This window comes from Epargyreus clarus, unplaced genomic scaffold (assembly GCF_041222505.1).
Source record: "Epargyreus clarus isolate Ecla_fem2 unplaced genomic scaffold, WU_Ecla_fem_2.2 ptg000004l, whole genome shotgun sequence".
In the NCBI taxonomy this organism is placed as follows: domain Eukaryota; kingdom Metazoa; phylum Arthropoda; class Insecta; order Lepidoptera; family Hesperiidae; genus Epargyreus; species Epargyreus clarus.
In genome coordinates, this window is record NW_027332212.1 from 6,698,847 (window position 1) to 6,721,377 (window position 22,531).

Here is a 22,531-nt window from a genome sequence, read left to right on the forward strand (position 1 = left end):
TTAACCGGGTTCCGTTTCGACGATACCCTGAAAAGTTTAGTATACATGAACCTTTTATAATTAAACTAGCGTGACCTGTGACTTCACTTACGCAATTTGAATTTCTGCCTTGTAACGGCGGTATCAAGTATTGATGTGATTTGTTTTGAGGCGTTTTTTTATTATCGAAGTAGTAGACGAGCACGCAGTCAAACGATGTTAAGTGGCTGCTGTCGTCCATTGACGTCTGTACTCAAGCTTGAATTAGCTTGGGCTTAGGTATTACCACAAAATATAAACTAACAGAAGTCAATCTTCATACAAAGCGGGCTCGAGCAACGCACGCATAGACATTGCTCACCGACACGTTATCTCGGTGGGACTCGGGCGCATACGTGCGCGGCTGTCAGTCCGCTTCTGGCCGCGCGGCTGTCAGTGAAAATATAAAGTGACAATAAAAACTTAACATACAATTTGTATTCAAATAAAATCATAATACTCAGACCAATCAATCCTTTTTAGAGTTGAATGCAGATGTCAACAATACTCGTACCACGTGGTCGGTCATTTGTAGTCATCTGTAATTACACAATAATCACAAAATAGATTGGAGTTCTATCTCGTAATAATACGCTGTTATCCCTAACGATTAAGTTTGAAAGTTTCGTGTAAGTTTCGCACCCTTATACACTCTACTGCACGTAACTACTTAGTACTATTAAGTCCTAGTCCTATGAATTGTTGTATCTTCTTGACGATTATAAACTTTGTTTGGACAATATATTCCCAAAATTAACCTTAATTAATTAATAACAAAACATTTGAGCATATTTATATGGTGTACACTAAAACTAAGTAAAGCAGAGTTTTTCAAAGTATGGACCGCGAACCCCTGAAAGTTTGAAAGCTCGACAAATGGGTCGCGAGACGTCGCATAGTAAAAATAAAAAGAAAATAAAATACATACATTTTAAATAAATATATACTATAGTAAATATTTTTTGGTAAAGAACAGTTAACTCTACCTTAGTAGATAGATAATTATGTATTTAACCAGCATATATATTTTTTTTAATGGATTTATCGTTAGTAACATAATTAACACAACTAAGAACAAATTAGAAAATGCGGGGAGTCGCAATATATTTTTACATATTAAGGGGCCATTAAAAAGGTTGAAAAGCACTGGTAAGATATTTACCAAAAAAAAAAAAACAATTTATTATTCAGTTTTAATTTTACAACCACTGTCTTTTGTATAATTTAAAAGTCTTCTGAAAAATTTAAAGTTTTTGTGAATTATTTTATGTTTTATATACGACTTGATTATAGTAGTTCATTAAAATCATATTTTTAAATTTTAAGAAGAAACGTTCACTGTGAATTACTAAAATATATTTCTTGAATAAATTTCGCCAACGTGTACCGGCTTTGTTGTTTTATCTTGGTTATTTTAATTAAAAAATACCTTTTCGGCGATGTAATATAAAAATGCAGCTGACGCCTTGATTTTTATAGCCGTTATGAGTTGCGTATAACTTATTTTTACGAGCTTTCATAAACAGAAAACTCCAATAACTTGATTTAATAAACGTTTCGAAAATATTTATCGAACTACAGTTTCATTAAAGTAACATTTTACTCTTTTTTTTTTTTTTTTTTTTATAATATAAGAGTAGCAGACGAGCATGCAGTCCACCTGATGGTAAGAGGCTACTGCCGTCCATGGACATCTGTAATCAACCCCAGATAGGATTAGATATTCCTACCTGAGGTCGGCCACAGATGTGCCGCTACCCCTAAGGACTAAGCTGGAACGCCTCGGAAAAGTCTGTCTCCCTTACCACACCCTTCAAACCGGAACACAGCAGCGCTTAACACTGCTGTTATTAGGTAGAAATAGGTGTGGCGGTGGTGCCGGTCGCCAGTCGAACCACAAAGGGTTCTACGACCTTTAAGAATCTAACCTTTAAGTTCTAGTAAGAATTTCTTTTTTGGTTTTCGTGCGCGATGTAGGTATATACGAAGCGAGGCTACAACCGATCCAAATTTAAAATCCAAATGTTTTGCATTTGTTTTATTGTCGCTAGGATGTACTAAATCCCTTAAATTCAAATCATCGTTAAGGATTACAAGTTTAAATCGCTTCACTGTGTATGGGCATGAGCGTACTTATGCGACGGCGGGCGTTTGGGTGTGTGAGTGAATCACCATTAGTGTGTACATCATTTACAAGCCCAAAAATGTTACTTTCCCGCTTCCTCTTGTGGGCCTCTTGTAAGTGGAACGCTAGTGTGCGTTACCGGGCGCGTAGGTATAGCTTCGTGCTCGCGTGTGGGTGCACGGTCCGGGCCCGCGTAGCCCCCACCAGTAGCGAGCCGACCGTAGCGGCACTACGACGCGGCTACGGCGTAGCTCCCCATGTGTTCCCTACCCACATTATCGGACAATAGGACCGGCGACGAATCGTGCCGTTTTGTTATTTTTTGTTTGATGTGAATAAAAGCCTTGTGACTCGTAAAAGCGGAGACAGTATGGTAAGAGAGGACGTCCTTTGTCCTCCAGAGGGGCCGTTACTTAGCGTTTATATAATTTTTGAAAGCTAATTTATCAATGACATAAACCTTAGTTTACATATTGGAACTGCTCGCAGTCGGTTTGACAGATTGAATGAGATAGAGTTTAATTAATAGTTTTGTGTTTAATAAAGGATATTAGGGGATTTTCGCCGTACATACTGTTTAACGTGCGTTGCTTTGTGTTAGTGGAACGTAATTAATATCGAACAATTGGGTAGCGAGTGCTTTCATGGAGTTCCTGTACTTGTGATGCTATAAGGTAAATAGTTACTTCTTTTTATAATAACGTATTCTTTTTATAATTGTTAGTATGTGAATTATGATTATTTTTAATTTTTTTTTCGTAGAGTTAAATCTGTTTTATCTTTCAGATTCACTCTATTGTTAATTAATTTTTTTTAAAGAAGTACATTTTTTATAATCAATGACTATTTATATAGTGTAATTAATATAATTTTTAACTAATAATTTAACCAAAAGTAATATTTATTTAAATTAATTTATTTATTTTAATTAGGCTAAACTTACTTATTATTATTATTTAGGCAATATTCAGATATATAATTTATTCCTAAAGACTCTAAGCAGGAAGCACATCTACCGTGTTAGGAATCAGTTACAGCAGCTCATGTGTTCAAGATAATAGTACATATTAGGTTTCATTTATTTATGACACAGACCGTGTCAGACGCGTGCTGTGACAGACAAAAAGTATTTTCCTTTTTAATGTATGCTTACGTATCTACCGTACGAAGCCGTGCAAACACGGGCAGTGCCTGTCTAAATAATGACGGTCCGGTTTAGACGCGTTCAGTGTCTGTAGGCCGTTTAAAGCTAGCCTATTGCTGTCAATACATGACGTACTTTATTGAACTAATAAGCATATAGTTCGAGTCAATCTTGCTACCTGGGGTAGTCAATACTTCCGTACGTTTTGTGTGAAAAAGCATAACCAGTAAGTAATTTATTTCATTACTTAGTCTTTGTGCATTAAGACAGACATCTATGCTGGTATTACTTCGACAGGTATAGTGGCGGTCACATAAGGTTACATGCTTATTCGCGGCTACTATTTTATACAAAATTCATATGTGTATATGTTTTCATGAGCTCATACGCAACTTTGTGAAGAAATATATTTCCCTACACTTCTGCGGCTTATTAAAGGTATAAATAAGACCAAAAATTATAGTGTTTAAATAACCAAATTAACTTTGTCAAATCACCTGTTAATAAAACTAGAATTGACACCACTTAAAACCTTCTAAGCCACGAAAATGCCACTAGTGGTCATCTACACAAGGGCCGTCTATATTCGATGTTGGTTTACCATGATTTTGGTTACCCAAAATATCGTTTACATGCTATACTAAAGTCCAATTTATACTAAGGTTATTGCTACACTAATTTGTAAATGACTCGGCTTTTCAAAGATATATTAATTTTTTATTTCAGAATTTTCTTTATAAAACAAAGAACAGCTTCGTATATCTGCACAAAAAATATACTAAATGTTCCTGTTCTCTCTCTCTTTACCTAACTTTCTCTTTTATTTTTAATGTAATTTATGAATTATATAATTTAATATATATTTATAAATACTATTCAAAACCAGTGTTGGTGCTACATATCAAAGGTACCCCGCCCAGTAAACAGAAATGAAGGTTGTATATCCAAAAGTTCTAGCTTAGAACCGTGACGACCCGCGCGGCGTAGCAGTCATCGTACCGGTTTGACCCACGGTTTCAGGTTCGATTCTCAGTCAGCCAGAAATTTAAATGATAAATTTAGATTTAAATGACAGATTAGATTTTAAAATGATTAGATGATGAGTAGATTTTTAAATGATAAATTTAATTTAGATTTCCAAATGATAATAAATTTAGATTTCTGTTCTGACTATGGGTGTTTGTCTGTATCCATAGCACCCATGACAGGGAATCCTAATGTGAGATTTTTAGCGTAGAAAGCGACTGAAATGAAATAAAATAAAATGAAATATATATTTATTTTTTATAGGCCAACGACGGCACTTACAAATTGTCAGTTACAATATTTTCTTAAACTACTACCGGATCGGAACGCGACCTCTACTCTTTAGTTTCGACTCTTTAGTTCCTGTTCGTTGATAAAAAGGTCCATTGAAGCGAATGATGTCACTTTATTGGTCAAATGTACGGGAATATAGCGGAAATGTCACTAAAATGTCACCTCATATGAGAATGTGTGAGAATATAGATGGAAAGTGTACGAGTATTTGTCCATTATGTGTGTCAGGAGGGACGTAAGGCCTTTTTGCTTCGCTCTACTTATGAATTTAATACAACTTTGCGCAAAAAGGTTACAGGCACAAGGCCGGCACATGGACGCTTTGTTTTGTTCACACCTTTACGGTTGTATAAGGGAAGAAGTTATCTATTTCTTATTGTTCTCACTAGAATAACGTCTGTTTCACTTTGCGTTTTAAAAACAAGATATGATAAGCTAGTATTTTCTGACAAAAATAGAAAGAAAATTACATTTGAATTTTCTTTCGTTCTTTCTTACGTTTGAAATAATCTTTATTATACTTTTTATGAAATAAGAAACTGTCTTAGTTCGGTGGGCGATTTTGGGTCGACTTAGATTCAGAAGGCGAATAGTAGGTAATGTGGCATATAGGCATTCTCAACATCAAGAACGTCACCAATGCAGGGTTTTATTTGAAAATGAATTATACTTGACTCTTTTGACGAGCTCCATGTTATAGCATTCTGAGAATATGGGAGGGAGTTTGTTCTACATCTGGTACGAGTATCCCTTCTCATTGTTACCTTGTTAGCAATTGACGATGATGTCCACGAGGTACAGTAACTACTAGTAGGTAGCATTAGTAAAAAAGCAGTAATAGCCTAATGATTAAAACTCGGCTTCTCGATCGAGGGGTTCGAGGTTCAAATCGGAGGCAAGCCTCTCATTGTTTTCAAAATTTTGTGCAAATTACAAATTAATTATAACTTGCTTTAACGGGAAAGACTAAAAGCTGTATACCTTAGAAATATTTATTAAAAAAATCTCAAAGTCTACCAATACGTACATGGCCAGCGCGGTGGACTATGGCCTAATACTTCTCATTCTGAGAGAAGACCCGTGCCCAGCAGTGGGACAGTGATGGATTGATGGCCACTAAAACTACTAGGTGGACTGCATACTAGTATGCTGTATGCTTGAAAGTAACAAACTTATATATAATCAACAATTCAGAAATCTTTGGTTTTGCTCGAGCGATTATGTACTCTCCCATTTTCTACTTAGTTTCGTGAACAGTCTTTATGTTAACTTGTTTCAGTTCTTGTTAGTTTTACGTTACTTTAGACTTGCTGGCCTTGTCTTGTCTGTTACTTTTAGCTTTATTAAACATGTGTAATATTTCGTAAGATTCATTTGTTATATTGTATATTTTGTTCAATCTTTATACGCAGACTTCTCTCGTGTTTGGTAATGGGTTATATTTAGAATGCAATCTTTATTGAATATTTATTCGTACATATCTCCTCTACTAGTTGAAATGGTAGAACATTCTGTGCTTCAACTCCGGCGGTACCACTACTACACTATTTTTGCCTCTTAACAGCAGTGTTAAGCGCTGGTGCGTTCTGGTTCGATGTGGCAAGGGAGTATTTCTAGAGTGAAGCAGTGCTTACATTTCGACGTTATGAATAATTGAGCATATCGATGGATGCCGGCTGACTCACATATAAGACGACTATTTTAGGTGTCGGAATTGGCAAAATATCTATTAACGGCTTCAAATAAAAACTACAAGTATATGGAGTTCGCTACATATATAAGCGGAAGCAGGAATATAAAAAAAACATTATGACTTGATAAATATTCATCAACATCACATTCCGAGATCAATAATATCACAAGGGCTGTCGAATTTTATCATGAATATTAAGTTATCCAATTCCCAGTTATCGTACTTATCCCTAAGGACTACGCACTTGTTTCTCAATAAAATTACCACAGAGTTCCGCTTTTTAATATTCAAAATCCGTTCCGAATATTCGGTATATTTACATAATATTATTATGAATTTCTTTCAACCCTTAAAGTAAAGCAGTCGACTGTAGGTACTTCAAGCGACTTCTCAGGATATCCGCTCCAGTGGGTCAAGAATCTGATCTATATGTTAAGGTATAACTCGAGCAATTTATCGATCGAATACTTGACTTACGGGAATGAGAATTTTGATGTTGGGTTTAGAAATCATAATTTTTGTAAAATGTATGTAAGAGCATAAGTAAGGTAACACAGTTCGTGTTGCCAAAAGTTACTGGCGATGGGGGACCAATTATTTTATACGTACCCGTGATATAGGTATCAAATGGAAAGGGTTTTCTAGAAGAATAAGGAAAACAGCTTGTTATTAACTAATAAAATAACTACTTTTATAACCATATTTTTATGAAATGATAACAAACCACAATGTTTGACAACATTTACAAATTTAACAAATGAGCAAAGCTTGATCTTTTTTGTCATAGTAGGTCAACAAGTACACATAGATACTTTATTTTTTAATAATACTATACATATGGAAGGTGGTAGAACCCTTTGTGGTTCGACTCCGGCGGCACCACTGACACACCTATTTCTACCTAATGACAGCAGTGTTAAGCGCTGCTGTTTTCCGTTTGTGGTGAGGGAGACAGACTTTTCCGTGGCGTTCCAGCCTAGTCCTCAAGGGTAGCGGCGCATCTGTGTCGAGCTCAAGTAGGAATATCTGATCCCATCTGGGGTTGATTACAGATGTCTATGAGCGGCAGTAGCCACTTACCATCAGGTGGACTGCATGCTCGTCTGCTACTCCTATATTGTAAAAAAAATATATAGTCAACCAGAATTTATGAAGTTGACAAGTTATTCGCCGCGTTAAGCTACGAACAAACCAGAGCGATTCTAAGTAATGGTAACTCAAATTTTATAGTATTACTAAACTCTTGTGAGTTTCTGTAAACAGTCGAGCGGAGAAAATTATTGTATTTCGACGAAATGATACTATTGTTGGAATTCATTTGTTCAATTAGTTGGCTTCATTTAATTCGGCTATTATTGAGCGAATATGTGTGCCAATTTCAAATTGATTGTAAAAGGCATTTGCGCTAAAATGAAAATATATGTTGGTAAAAAAATATCATTACTTAAAAATATTTTGCCAATTATGGACCAAAGACTATTATTTATTAATAAAATGAGGCGAGAAAAGTCTAGACAATATATCAATAAAACAAATCAACAGAAGGCAATGTAAAAAAACTCATTTTCCTGAATTTTAAACTAGACCTGATCATTCATTTTCTAATTAGTTAATAAAAAAATAAACTGATAAAATGATTTTGTGCGCGTTTTGCCGACTTTTTGTTCTGTACTGACGACGAAATGAACTTTCGACGAATGTTCAAGATTTTGTTACAAGTGAACGCCCTAGTTTGTACCTAACAGAAGATAGACAGAAAGCCGCAAATAGAAGCACGAAGTGTCGGACTCAGTTCATCTTGACTACAATAGTCAAGAGGCAACAGCTGGAACCGCCGCAATCTGAAATATTAATCTGGGAGCAAGAATAAGCGCTGTTCACTTTGTTAAGGTGAACAACGCAAAACAAGGAGGTCTATTTGCTTTGTTTGAAGACGACTTGTAAGTCTTATTAACTGTCTTTTATTTGAAATTATAGATTTGTGGTAACATATTGCTACCGACAGTTTAAGCTATGTGAATTTGTTTGGTACAACCGACTGACTTATATGTCAAATCAAATATTTTTTTTTATTGAAAATAGGTTCTTTACAGACTACTTTTTGAATGTCAATAAAACTACCACCATTTCACCAGGAGTTTCGTTATGGAGAAGAAGCGGTGGAAGAAACTCCATAATACACATCTTTAAAAAAATATTTATTACAATGTCAAACTTAACCTAATGGTACATGTGGAGCTGGAGCTACTTCAGACCACACCGTTTTGTCAGTCAAATAATCACTTAGTTTATAGCATAGATATATTATACTAAGTCAGTAGGATAATATATCTATGGTTTATAGTACGCTTTTTTACATAGCATTTGTTTAACGATATGTTTCAATTTTATTTCTGTGTGATTAAAATGTGATGCGATTCCTCAGGAGTGACAACGTATTTGTAAACGGGTTCAGATGGAAGCTTTGTTATTTACTAAATAACCACTTATTTACGGGCGAACTGCATGCTAACGAGCACTACTTGCTACTACTTACACGTTATAAAGAAAATATTAAGTTTAGGTCGTCGATCTCAATTGTTACTCTTTTGTTGAATTTGTTAAACATTTTGAGTAACCCTTTAAGTAATTTAGACAGATAGGTAGCAAAAAATTTTTTGGTCGACCGAAATTTGTAGCTTTAGCAAGCCGATTGTGTGATTTCACATTGGTTCCGCCAACAGCAATATAAAGATGTTTTAGTAACTTTTAAAAATTTGAATAATATGATACAGTATCACTATGCATTCCATATTTCTTTGTGTGAATAAGTAGCATGTAAGCGACCATATTTCCCAAGACGAGTAATCAGTATGAGGTGCCGTTAGATGGCGTTACAATAGAAACTAGTTAATCATAATTCTTTATATTTGTTATTTTTATTGCAATTATTTTATTAAATACAACTTCAATTATTTGTGTCAGTAATTATATGGGTAATGCGTAAAATTTGAATATAAAGTATAAACACGATAAATTCTTCATAACTATATATCTTGGCAAACAAATTAGTTGTTTCTAAGCTTACGTCATTCGATCTATCATAGAACATTATAATATCACTCTAGGGTGCCATACGAGCCATATTTAGAAGTTGAGCTGCCGTAGCTAATTAAAGTAAATGGAACTATTCATATAGTTATTATGATATATGTGAACTCCGAATATGTTATTATTAGGACTAATTGATCAATGGTAACATGAGTGGCTGTAATACAAAAAATGAACGGTTAGCAATCTGTATCCTGAATAGTAAATATAACAAATAAAATTACACATATATTTTCCATGCTAACACCGGAAGACATCTTGACTTTTGCAGTTTGCTTTGCCGTTTTACGACTTTTCGATCAGAACACGTGACCTTACGAGAGTTTAACATTTTTTACCCATCATAAAAAGTGCACAACGCAAGTAATATAAATAAAATCTGAAATATTTAAGTAAATATGTTATAATTCGACTTGCATAATAATTTCAAAAAAACGGCAAAAATACACCTAAACATTATGATCCTTGTATACCACCGTCCACACACACACACATGACATACTGCTTTACAAACAATGACAAATTCCGACACATTCATGGAACAATTTTTCTTGCGTGACATTTTTTTGATTTTATTCAGCTAACACGACGATGTCGCTACCACATATTTCATTCGACCAACCCCATTGAGTGTGAAAGATTAATCATACGAAAAGTGAACAATTACGAGACTCCCCTATGCACGCGCTGCGGATTACAATCACTGGCCTGTGTTATTATGGGGACGGTTTTTAACACGTTTTGCTTACGAATTTTAATAATGAATAGTTTTTGTTTCCAAGGATAATTGTATTTTTTGTTTACTTTTTAGTTCGAATTTTACACTCATGCATGATATTTCTTTATGTCTCAAAAACGGATTTACGTAATATGGTAATAAACAATCTATCGAATGTTTTGTCTATCAATGATTGAAATGTAACGATTTCTCCCTACTTGTCACATTGAATGTATTGATTTTTATTAATAACAGGCGTTACACAGTTGAAAAATCAATCTATCTATCGGTCAATAATAGTGCCATTTCAGTTTTGCCGTAACCACGATCCATATAATTGGGTTGAAATATTAATACTTGTGGAAAATCGTATGGTTAAGCCATTTTTCCTGTCGCGCGTGTTTACGCCCGCACGCGTTTCTCCCACACGCGTGCCACTTCAATATTATCGTTTTATACACACGCATACCGGTAACGAAAAGACAACAGCGAATCAATTCATGTGTGGAGTGGGTCGTATATGCAGGCGTCGCGCGCGACAGGAAAGGGGCCCTTGCTACTCTGACCCATAATTTAGATAAATTGCAATACTTTTATATATTGTGTCTCTGTTGGACACGACTTCCCCTAGGGAAGGCCTGGAGCACACTCGAGCGCTCAGCTCCAATGCGAATTGTTATGCAAATAAAATTAGTCAAACGATATCCAAAAAATAATCTTTTTTTAACACATCGTTACAAAGTCGAGCCATTTGCCATAATCGCATATCTATATGCAAATCTCAATGGACGGTCGGTTCGGTTTAATTGCGTAACGGATGGATATAGGGTATAGGGATCGTTGTGAAAGGAATATCTTTATTAATAAGCGTTACATTTCAAAAGAATTGTAAGTTTAGTTGTTGAAATGCTTTTCAAAGGTTTGTATACGAGTTTCGACTGTAAATAGGAATATGATTTTTTTTATAATATAAGAGTAGTAGACGAGCATGCAGTCCACCTGATGGTAAATGGCTACTGCCGCCCATGGACATCTGTAATCAACCACAGATAGGATTAGATATTCCTACCTGAGGTCGGCCACAGATGCGCCGCTACCCCTGAGGACTAAGCTGGAACGCCTCAGAAGAGTCTGTCTCCCTTACCACACCCTTCAAATCGGAACACAGCAGCGCCCAACACTGCTGTTATTAGGTAGAAATAGGTGTGGCGGTGGTGCCGGCGGAGTCGAACCACAAAGGGTTCTACCATATTCAAAATTTTAGATTTAATACATGTTTAATGTAAATAATAAAAATACTAAATGGTAATACATGATACAGACTACACTCGATTCAATTTAATAGTTTTCATTTGATGCGCTTTCAAACACACATACAATTTTGCTAATGTATATCAGTTTTATTTCTTTCTACTACTATTAATTATATAATAAAAGTATTACTACTATTTGTATGTCCCTTATGATTATTATTAAATATTAATACAAAATACATAAAACCTCCAGTATACGTGGAAATATCAGAGCTCATCAGCTTGTAATGTGTTTCTGACGACAAAAAGGAATCATTTAAGTATATGGGGCGGGTAGGAATAGACAACTCCGGATCATTTCACGTTGTAAGGTACATTTAGCCGGGAGGCATATTTGAAGGAGCGAGCATAAAATTCCTCGTCCCATATAAAAATTCATAAGGGTATTCTACCTTTTAGGCGGACCTTTAAAATGCTTTCCGAATATCTACTGGTATATATCTATGTATATAAATCGCGGATACCGATGACGTGTTTTGTAAATTCTTTTGTCACGATAAAAAATTTGGTTGGAGGGAACAATTTCAGAGTTTGATACTGTGAAAATACACACACGCAAGCACGCATGCATGTATACACATACACACAAACGCAAGCGCGCACACTCACACATGTAAAGCAATTCTCCTTATACAATGTACATACTGAAAATCGTAGATGATGTTAGCTAGCTGCCTACGTTAAAATATCTGGTATCGGTTATGCAGGTAAATCAATACATTTCGAATTTTCTTTACAAAGATTTAAGCGAGGCATGGAAATCAAATCAAGAACGGTCGCAAAGCGCTTGGTATTGCCATACATAAAAAAAACTCCCAAATTATTTGGTACTGCGTCATTTGACGGATCGCTTACTCCCTTATGTTTCGAGCGATTCATTTACAAAGCTGTTGCAATTTACACATTTTCCAAGAGACATAACCGAAATAGTGTCTTGAGGAGCTCAATTCAATTTCCCGTGCTCATGGCAGTACAGATTCGACGGCAATCGCATTCTCGCACGAAGCGTATTTCATGGTTATGACATTGGATACCCCCTATTTTATCTTTCCATTCTCATTGAACAATTCACGAATTATGCTGAATGCTGTAGCAAATTAACATCGGTCTACGATATTTGAATAAATCTTCAAAATTTAAGTAACCACAATTTTAAATTCAATTATAGTCGCGTAGAGGCCGATTTAAGACTAATAGAGTCCTGGTTCAACAAGTAATTAATTTAAAAAATCAAAAACCCGACTGCACCAAAAAGGCTGAAGTAGAATTTCCAAAAGCAGTGAAATAGGCATTTCATTATTTTTATACAGAAAGCCAAATACAAAGTTTCATAGTAGGTGTCTGCTTCAAAAACAAAAAATGTTCAAACAATATTATCCTATTTTATTTTATCCTCGTAGTGTTCATTTACACTATATAAAGAACCTATGTGTAAAATTCCAGCACGCTTAAGTTCAGCGGTTTCCCTTTGCGTTGATCTCTGGCACATCAACTCTCTCATTTAGTCAGACAGTCATCTCGATGTGTATATACGAGTATATATGTATGTACTAGCTGACCCGGCAAACGTTGTGTTGCCATATAAATAAAAAAATGTTAAGGATGAACAACCCTTATCACTTAGGTGTAAAAAAATAGATAGTGGCCGATTCTCAGACCTACTGAATATGTATATAAAATTTGGTGAAAATCGGTGAAGCCGTTTTGGAGGAGTACGGTAACTAACACGAGAATTTTATAAAAAAGATATATTATATAATGTATGTGTAATCTCCTCTTAATTTCCTTTATTTTGACACCCTACTCGATAGGTTTGGTTAATTTTTTTAAAACGTGTTACTATTTCGCGAAAAAAATCACCATTTACGGTCTATAAAATATATAACTTCAGTAAATCAAAGTTTCGGTCATTATTTTACCTCGTTAGAGGTAGCATTTCATTATTTTTATCCAACAAGCCTGATACAAAATGTCATAGTGTTTGCTTCAAAATTGACGATAGTTCAAATGAACTTCTAACCCTTATTTTACCCTCTACGGGGTTGATTTTTCGGAGGGGGATAAATAAGTGCGTCCTTGTTCCTATCCAGAAATCCAAATACAAAATTTTATAGTAGTTGCTTCAAAATTAAAGGATTTCAAAAAAACTGTTTTCCCCCATTTTACCCTCTTAAGGGTAGAATTTCCAAAAGGCCTTTCTTAGTACTTATTCAAGCTATATAGAAAACCTGTGTGCAAAATTTCAGAACTGTAAAGTCCTTGGTTTAGGCTGTACGTTGATTTCTGAAAAATGAAAAAGTCATTTAGTTAGTCAGTCAGTCAGTCACCTTACTGTTTTATATATATACAAATATGTTTTTATAATCTCCGTTTAATTTCCTTTCATTTGATACCCTACTCGATAGGTTCGGTTAACTTTTTTTTTTAAATGTGTTACTATTTCGCGCCAAAAATCCGCCATTTTGATTTTTTTTTACTAACACCTATCTAAGGACACTCGGGTCATTGAGACAAATATAATGACACTTTAACTCTTGAAATTCATCCAGCCGTTTGTTAGATCGGATCAAATAAAGAAAGACAAACATACAAGATACGCGCGAAAAACATAACCCTTCCTTGGCAGTCGGGTAAAAACAATGAAACTAAAAACCTTGATACCTTTAAAGAATAACTCCATACGTGTATTATCAGATTTCCTGGCATAACATGTATTTTATTTCCTAACGAAAAACGAATACAAATTAGATATTTCATCGCACATTAACTTTTTGAGATTAAAAATCATATGAAAGACGTTAAAAATAATATAAAAAACTAACGCTTTTAAAACGATATTAAAATTGTCGAATTAATGTTCTTTCTATTTACATTTAGAGTAATTTTCTACTTACATTTAATTGTTAAATAAAAGTAGAACGATAACTTTGTTTGAATCCATCAAATAATAACGGTATAACCAATGAAAATCAATTATCCGTCCTTTGTAGAATGCAGACAATAGTCGCTTTCTTGAATACGAAGCACGTTTTACTGTCAGTAAACGCTACTGTATGATGATTTGTTTGATTATAAATTAATAGTGGCTTTTACACTTAATAACCAACAGTAATGTACGTATTGTTCGAGTTGTGATGCTTGGATATATATAATTTTTTTCTGCAGTATATTTTAAATTATTTTATAATCTTATACCTATATAAAAGTCTCGTGTCAAAATGTTAGTTACCGTACTCCTCCGAAACGGCTTTACCGATTTTCACCAAATTTTATATGCATATTTACTATGTCTGAGAATCGGCTACTATCTATTTTTATACCCCTAAGTGATAAGGGTTGTTCACCCTTAACATTTTTTTATTTATATGGCAACAAAACGTTTGGGTCAGCTAGTATTAGTCTAAAATCATACACATTTTAAAGATAGACCTTTGTGGTTCGATTCTAGTGTCATCACCATCGCACTTTTTATCCCATGTCAATGGGTGGCAGTAATCCACTCATCATTAAGTGGACTGCATGATCGCTTGCTAATTTAAAATATATATAGAAAGAATTAGAAACAAATTTCAAAAAATCATGCTTATATCTGTTTGACGTTACGATGACAGCGGAGCTACACGGTTTATCAATAGTGGTACATTATAAAAGCCTCACAGCCTTGTAGCGTCACATTAGAATACTTTTCCGGAGTCTTTGGGTTTAATTTTGGTTACAAAGATGAATACGCTCACAGATCACAAACGATACATTCATCATTTATGTGTTTGATTTGCCGAACATCAAACATGGAACACTGCGTGACAAACTAGTATGGTTTACTAATGCGAGTTGTCATTAAATGTGCGTAAATTAATAATCCAATGTATTGTGTAATTTAAAATCGCCACAAAACTTTTCCAATAGAAAAAAACATTTAGGCGTACTTACTATGAATCAGGCACAGCAACTAAAATAGAAATAGAACTAACTGTTTGATCTCCACCGAGCGGGTACAAGCAAAACTTTTTATGTGGAGCTTTAAAAATATAGTATCGATTTGTTCAGGACAGCGGCGTTCTGAACACAGGCGGGAAATAGGCCGCTCTGCAAACAGAACATTTCAGTTGCTACATTTGTTGGTACTTGGGTGCCGTTCGGAATATATAAAGTAACTTTTGCAGCTCCACTCCACTAGCGCACTGGTATGTATGAAGCCTGGATTTAAATAAATGGTACGGTTTACGTTCGATGCTTTTGTGATAACTTTGGGACAAATGTTTGTATTACTTTTATATTTTGTCAGGTGGGCACGGGATGGTTATTCGTAATTGACCCTTAGATAAGACCTGCTTTAGTTACATAAAATTCACTTTTATTTCATCAGCGGTGAATTAAGGATGGGTGGACCGCAGTTGAACTCTATAAAATAAAGAATAATTATTAATTCATTGTATAAGTAATAGGTATATTACAATGGTAGTCAGTCTAATAAATAAGGTTTATAATTTCACCTTACTGCATTGCGAACTCAAAAACAAAAGACATAAATAAATATTGCGACTATCAGTGACAATGATTTAAAATTCACGAAACTTACAAATAATTTTGTTTGAGACTCTGTTCTAAAACCTGGTATAATTAATGCTACCGGTAATAGCAAAGAAAACCAAGTTATCAAATTTAAAAATAACGTCTAATAAACATGTTTTCATAAACAAGAATGCTGTCAAAATAAATCCAATATTTTCCGGCGCAAATCCTTATTGTTTTCGCCTAATTAATTTCACTTTTTAATTTAATGTCGTTGGCATGTGTTGGTCACTTTTAGAAAGACCCTCGTAATTAAAATCTTGGGTAGATTTTACGACCACAACGTCGAACAAAATGTGCTTTATACTGAAACTCAATAGAGCTTTCAAAGAAAAAATATCTATTTAACCTCATTCTTTTCAAATGCTTTTTATTTTCCCCTTTATTTTAATGACTTTCACGCTCTCATTTTTAAATAATATAAAGTGTTTAAACGAATGGAGATGCGGATTGACTTTTAGCAATTACTTTGACTATCTGAAAATATTTAGTGCATTACGATAACTCTTAAGTTTAGAGAGATCAAAAATTTTGCTGTTTTGTATAAGGTTAGACGACTCCCTTTAAAAAATTTTTTTAGAAATAGGTACACTTTCGAGAAACATACAATAAGCGAACATAATAATGCTAAATACTTGTCATTAACTTACTTTCCCAAGTTTGTTAACTTCCTCCATTTTTCGAATATTCATTGCAAGAATGCTATAAAGAGACAATATAACTCAAGTACGGTATTAACAAAATGAGATAATTATAAATATTCGATGCGTTCAGCATTTAAATTATATAATCAGCGGCGCATGATGCTCACCTGCTCGAATTTTGATATTTGCGCGCACACATACACTACGAGTGTCTGTTAATACACACACTAGAAGGAGACAGAAAAGGAGGAAATTGCATGAAGGGATCATAACGCTTTTTTCTTATATAACGATTTGACAACTTCGTTGCAAAAAATTTTTTTAACGCGTCTAATTTTCCTACATTTATACAATTTATATGAACCATCAACATACGAAAATTGTAACACGCCGCAATGATTGTGCAGCAGTGTTGTATGAAAAATGGAATACGGTACAACGTGCTTGTAATGTACAAAAGCCTTTAAAGAAACAAGCAACCAGTGATTATATGACTTACTCCTAACGATCCTTGTTAAAAGTGCTTACTCTAGACAGAAATTTGACAAATTCTGCCTAATAGAAAGTGTAAGTAGGTACTAGAAAGTCAGTACGGTGCGAATCCATGTAAATTCTCACTGTAAATTATATGTTTTCATCCTATTGCGGTCACTTTAGGGCTCATATCATATTAAGTATCATATTTTTTTCTCAAAATGGTATCGGAAGCGAATATTTTAATTACTTCATTTTTTTGTAAATTAACGCTAAATATTTTGTAAAATTATGTCAATCTTTAGTAGTTTTCGTTTTTGTTTGCTTAGGACCATTTTGTAACAATAAAAAACCTCAAGAATACCTTAAGCTTTTCATAATTCATATTCATAAAATTATAAAACCTACTCTGAACATAGCATATACATACCTAATATAACATTATGTTAGGTGGTAATAGTGAATTACAATATTAAAAGTATATAAAAAATAAAATCAGAATTAAAAGACTGTAACTGTCTGCATTTCGATTCTAATTATAAAATACATGTATAAATTATAAAATGGTTGTATAAGAACCACATCTTAGTCCACTTTTAGCAACCAATCAATTGGAAACCAACAAAAGAGCGAAATTTTATATACAATGCATACACAAGCGAAAAGGATAGTCGAAGGTTTAAATTAATTAAATCAGGATAACTCCTGGAATTGATTCTTATCAGCTGAGAATCGAAACAGAAAACCTATTCATGGGTATAAATTAAAATAAAAAGTGCGATACCATCAACGACATACACGCAACTGATAAAAATCAAGCAACAATAGTTCTTTGATATATCAAAAATGTAGATAGCGTTCAAAGCAAAAACAATTATAGAGCGTCGAAGCTTTGATCATGAATACAAACACAAAGATAGCCCGGGGTTGGTAATTATCGATCAACTGACCACTCGAACCCTTCGAAAAATGAATAGCGACCCCCTTTGTAATCAAAACAGTAATCAAATGGCACGGCGGGGAGAATGCGAGTTAAAACTTTATTTGAATTTTAAATACGACCATGAATACCAATTTTGGTAGTGAGTGTATTGATTTTTCACTTAACGGGACGCCAACTGAAAGGGATTATCTCGTATTTTGTTCTCTATTCAAATTCGGTTCTATTCATTAGTTTTTATAGAAAGACCACCATCTGTCTAATAAAGTTATCTACGATGTTTATTTTATTGAAATTGCTTTGTTATGACCTATCGATAATATAAAATTTGTTTAAATAATTATGATTACAAGTGAAGAATACGTAAGATAACATAGTTATCCTTAATAATAAGCAATAATTTAAAATAATGGTAATATAAAATCTTATATATAAAATTCTCGTATCACAATGTTAGTTACCGTACTCCTCCGAAACGGTTCTACAGATTTTCACTAAGTTTTATATGCATATTCAGTAGGTCTGAGAATCGGCTACTATTTATTTTTTATAACCCTAAGCGATAAGGGTTGTTCACCCATAACATTTTTTTATTTATATGGCAACACAACGTTTGCCGGGTCAGCTAGTATATATTATAATATGACGGTATAATTGAATCACGCCGATTGTAGAGCCATCTAGTTTTGTCTTTATTCTAGCAGCTTTCAAGATTAAAATTGGGGCACGAAAGAATGTTGATTATCTTTTTTTCTAATCTGATCTACAAAAACTGAATTTATATATTTAATCAAAGTATTATAATTAATCTTCTCATTCTATCCAAATCTGAATAAAGATAATGTTTACTACTGAGATAAGTGTTTTAGTAAAATAATAGTTAAGATAGAAGCATTTTATTATGTAACGGGTACTCACGGGTAATTTTTTATTGCCGATATTTCGACCCAGTTGCATAGATCGTGGTCGCGGCGAAACTGAGGTGGAGAGGAGAAACCGTTGACAAGTACTAGTGGTAGATTAATCTATCTATCCTACGTCTATTTCGTTTTTCTTTTCTAGGTTTCATGTCACGACACACAACACTAACAATATCCTTACGTACCGTACTTTGCATTATTTGTGACTTGCATAAACTAATAGAAACTCTAATTTATTATCGGCTTAAGCTGTATTATGTTAAGAATCAGTATAAGTGACTTTGTGCTAGTGCGGTTTATTTTTTCCATTAGGATTTAACTAAGACTGCGTTTATGCTACGCTTGCACACATGTTACCCCTTATGATATAATATCTTGTGCTCTTATATAATCTTAATGAGTCTTGTTTAGCAATAAAACTAATTAGTTTCTTTAAAGCTACAAAAATAGTAATAGAATTTTGTATTTTCAAAATATTTTTCTAGATACACCTGCATAATTTTCATCGATTAAAACGATATAATGAAGATTTATATTTCAAAACAATCTCAATTGACGTACTAATATTTTCATACTGTCATATACCTACATATTTCAATTTGTGAGGAAATCTACTTATAATGACAATTTAATGAGCCTATGATTATGAACTAATCATATTATCAAAAGAAATAGGTATAGGAGAAATAAAGAGAAATTCGCTTCACTACACAATTGAATGGACACAGCCAGAAAATCTTCGTAATTCGTAATTATCCTTCAAAGAAACATCTTTTCACGCGAAATAACGCGAGTCACCGACTCACCGACCAAACAAAAAGAGTCTTAATGGAAAATAATAACCGCTATTACATTATGGTACAGCGGAGTATCGGACACAAATCTGTATACGTAATGTGTCCCAAACGGGTGCTTATTGATACATGTGATACACCAGAATGTTCGTGAAACGGCACTCCCGTTTCGTATTGACATAGATAATGTACTCTTAAGCTGTGAGACGCTCGCAACGAATCCGGTCTCCCGAGAGGTTTTCTAAAACAAAGACGTGAAGTACGGAAAGATTACACGATATCCCGACTTATCAAAGAGCGGGTGTGCTTCAGAAATATCTTAACTACGTTCAGGAACCGCTGATAAACGTTTGAAGTTTAATAAAAGTGGAAAAATGTTTTGTTGTTTTTCGTAAGTAGTTTAGCGGTAGTGTAAACGTTAAACTTGATTATATCATAAGACAATAATTTCAGGTGTAATTACACCGGTTATTTATACTCGATCTATTGTAAATTTGACTGTCAAAGATCAAATTTGATCATTTCTAATATGAACTAAGTCAAATATCGATCTTTGGTAGGAAAAAGTTTGGATAGATTGATTAATAACAACGGGCATTAATAAATTAAATATTCAAATGGTCACACTTACAGTCTTTTTTTATAATATAGGAGTAGCAGACGCGCATGCAGTCTACCTTTCCTACACTCTATGACTATTATATTATTTACGTGTACAGATAAGTGATTATATATAAAAATTATAGATAAAAATATAATCATAAGTTGAATTGTTGAATAATTTTATCGAAAATATACAGCGTATTCTCAGCGTTTTAACTTGCTCGTATTGTAAAGGTAACTTTGAATAAATACTTAAGTAAGGAGCTTTGACAAATTAATTTTTAAGCCCAAATAAAGTACACATAAACCTTTGAGTACACAGGGACTAAATATTTCGCTACGTTCGTTATTGTTTAATTAATTTGTCAATGCTCAGTATCGACTACCATTGGAGGTATTAGGGGATAGGAGATATATTTCTATCTTCATTGTGAACCAATTTCTTAATAGTGATCACGGGACCTTTGTTAAATTATAAGGGTTAAGTTAAGGACGTATCTACTGCCACTACTATATTTTTTATAATATAGGAGTACCAGACGAGCATGCAGTCCACCTGAAGGTTAGTGGCTACTGCCGCCCATGGACATCTGTAATTAACCCCAGTTAGGATTAGATACTCCTACCTGAGGTCGGCCATAGATGCGCCGCTACCCCTGAGGACTGAGCTAGAACGCCTCGGAAAAGTCTGTCTCCTTTACCACACCCTTCAAAACGGAACACAGCAGCGCCTAACGCTGCTGTTATAAAGCAGAAATAACAACATAACGTTTGAGCTACATAAATAATACAATACGAATGTACAGTTAATCTTTATTAAATTTTTGAATTTCTAAAAGTTACATGAAGGTACATCAATGAAGTATATCCTACTAACATGAACATTGTATATAATGAAAACCAATAGAATATCCAATTATATCTTCCCATCTATCCGAGCACAAGTGTACAAAATCCTTACCCTTGCTTGTTTTGTTAAGCCGACACCATGTGGCGTTGCAAAAACAGCTGGTGACGTCACTCCCTTTAATCCAGGATACACAACCGCTTTAAATACCCTTCATTCATTTGCATAAGTCCTGTTCTAACAAGACGGGTTTGTCTAATAAGACTTTGTAATGTTGAGTGGACATGGACGATTTTGGTATCGTGTAAAATTGAAATTTAAATAGCTCTTGTTATTGTTTCGGGCAATAAAGGGGCAAGTACAATAACTAAATGATTCTAATAAAAGTTGAATTATTTATATGCAATTTGTATGTAAATGTAGGTTATTTTATTGCATCACGACTTTTGATTACATTACTACTTACAGAAGGTGTACAAGTTTGGAAAACAGCGATAGTCTAGAAGTAGTAAAAGGTGGGATTTGAAACCACACACAAAAATGATATACAGGGCGTTATAGTCATAATTTTGAAATGTTTGAAATTAATTACGTCTTACTTTAACGTGGATCATGGCCTATACCTTTCTTACCTTTGATCAAGATATTATTGTTAATCGAAACTTCTTACTTTGCAACCTTTCAACTTTATTTTATTTTTAGTATTTGTTGTTATAGCGGCTACCGTTATTCATACTCTGCAAAAATCTCATATGTCTATCTATTACGGTTCCGGAGATATGGCCCTGTGACAGACAGACGGACAAAGAAGTCTTAGTAATAGGGTTCCGTTTCTACCCATTGGGTACGGAACCCCAAAAATTACAAAAGCAAGAAAAAGCCGTAATCCATTTTTTTATTTTTATATCTGTTTATCTAAAAATACTAAACCAATTTTCGCGAAAATACCCAGGTTACGTAATCAGTAGAATCCCGAATAATCCAACATAATATCTTTCGTAGATTGGAACGTCTTAGCTACAATATTTGTACTAAATTACTTGTAACTTACTTCGATACACTGATCCTCTCAGTTGAAAAGTTTTAAGCTCGGAATTATATCAATAAAGAGATATAGGTATGGGTGTTCGAAATATTGAAGATAAAAGTTTTACGTTCAATCTTGGAATTGAAACAAGACTTGCTTGAGGCAACGAGAAAATTTTAGGAGCTTGATATTTATGTAGCCCTATTTGTCATCAAAATGACCTCCATTTCGTCTTTCTATATCTTTGTTTACGATCGACTCATTCGAAGACATTTTGATGGTATATTAA

The 22,531-nt window shown here is 34.0% G+C and overlaps 1 protein-coding gene across 1 annotated transcript in view; it reads left to right on the forward strand.

Moving 5' to 3' along the window:
* Positions 1 to 2,362: 2,362 nt before the first annotated feature.
* LOC140757373 (uncharacterized) overlaps positions 2,363 to 22,531 on the forward strand; it is a 112,031-nt gene continuing 91,862 nt past the window's right edge. Inside the window, exon 1 of the mRNA XM_073093039.1 lies at positions 2,363 to 2,817. The gene's annotated coding sequence lies outside the window, so the exon portion shown is untranslated. The remainder of the gene's footprint in view (positions 2,818 to 22,531) is intronic.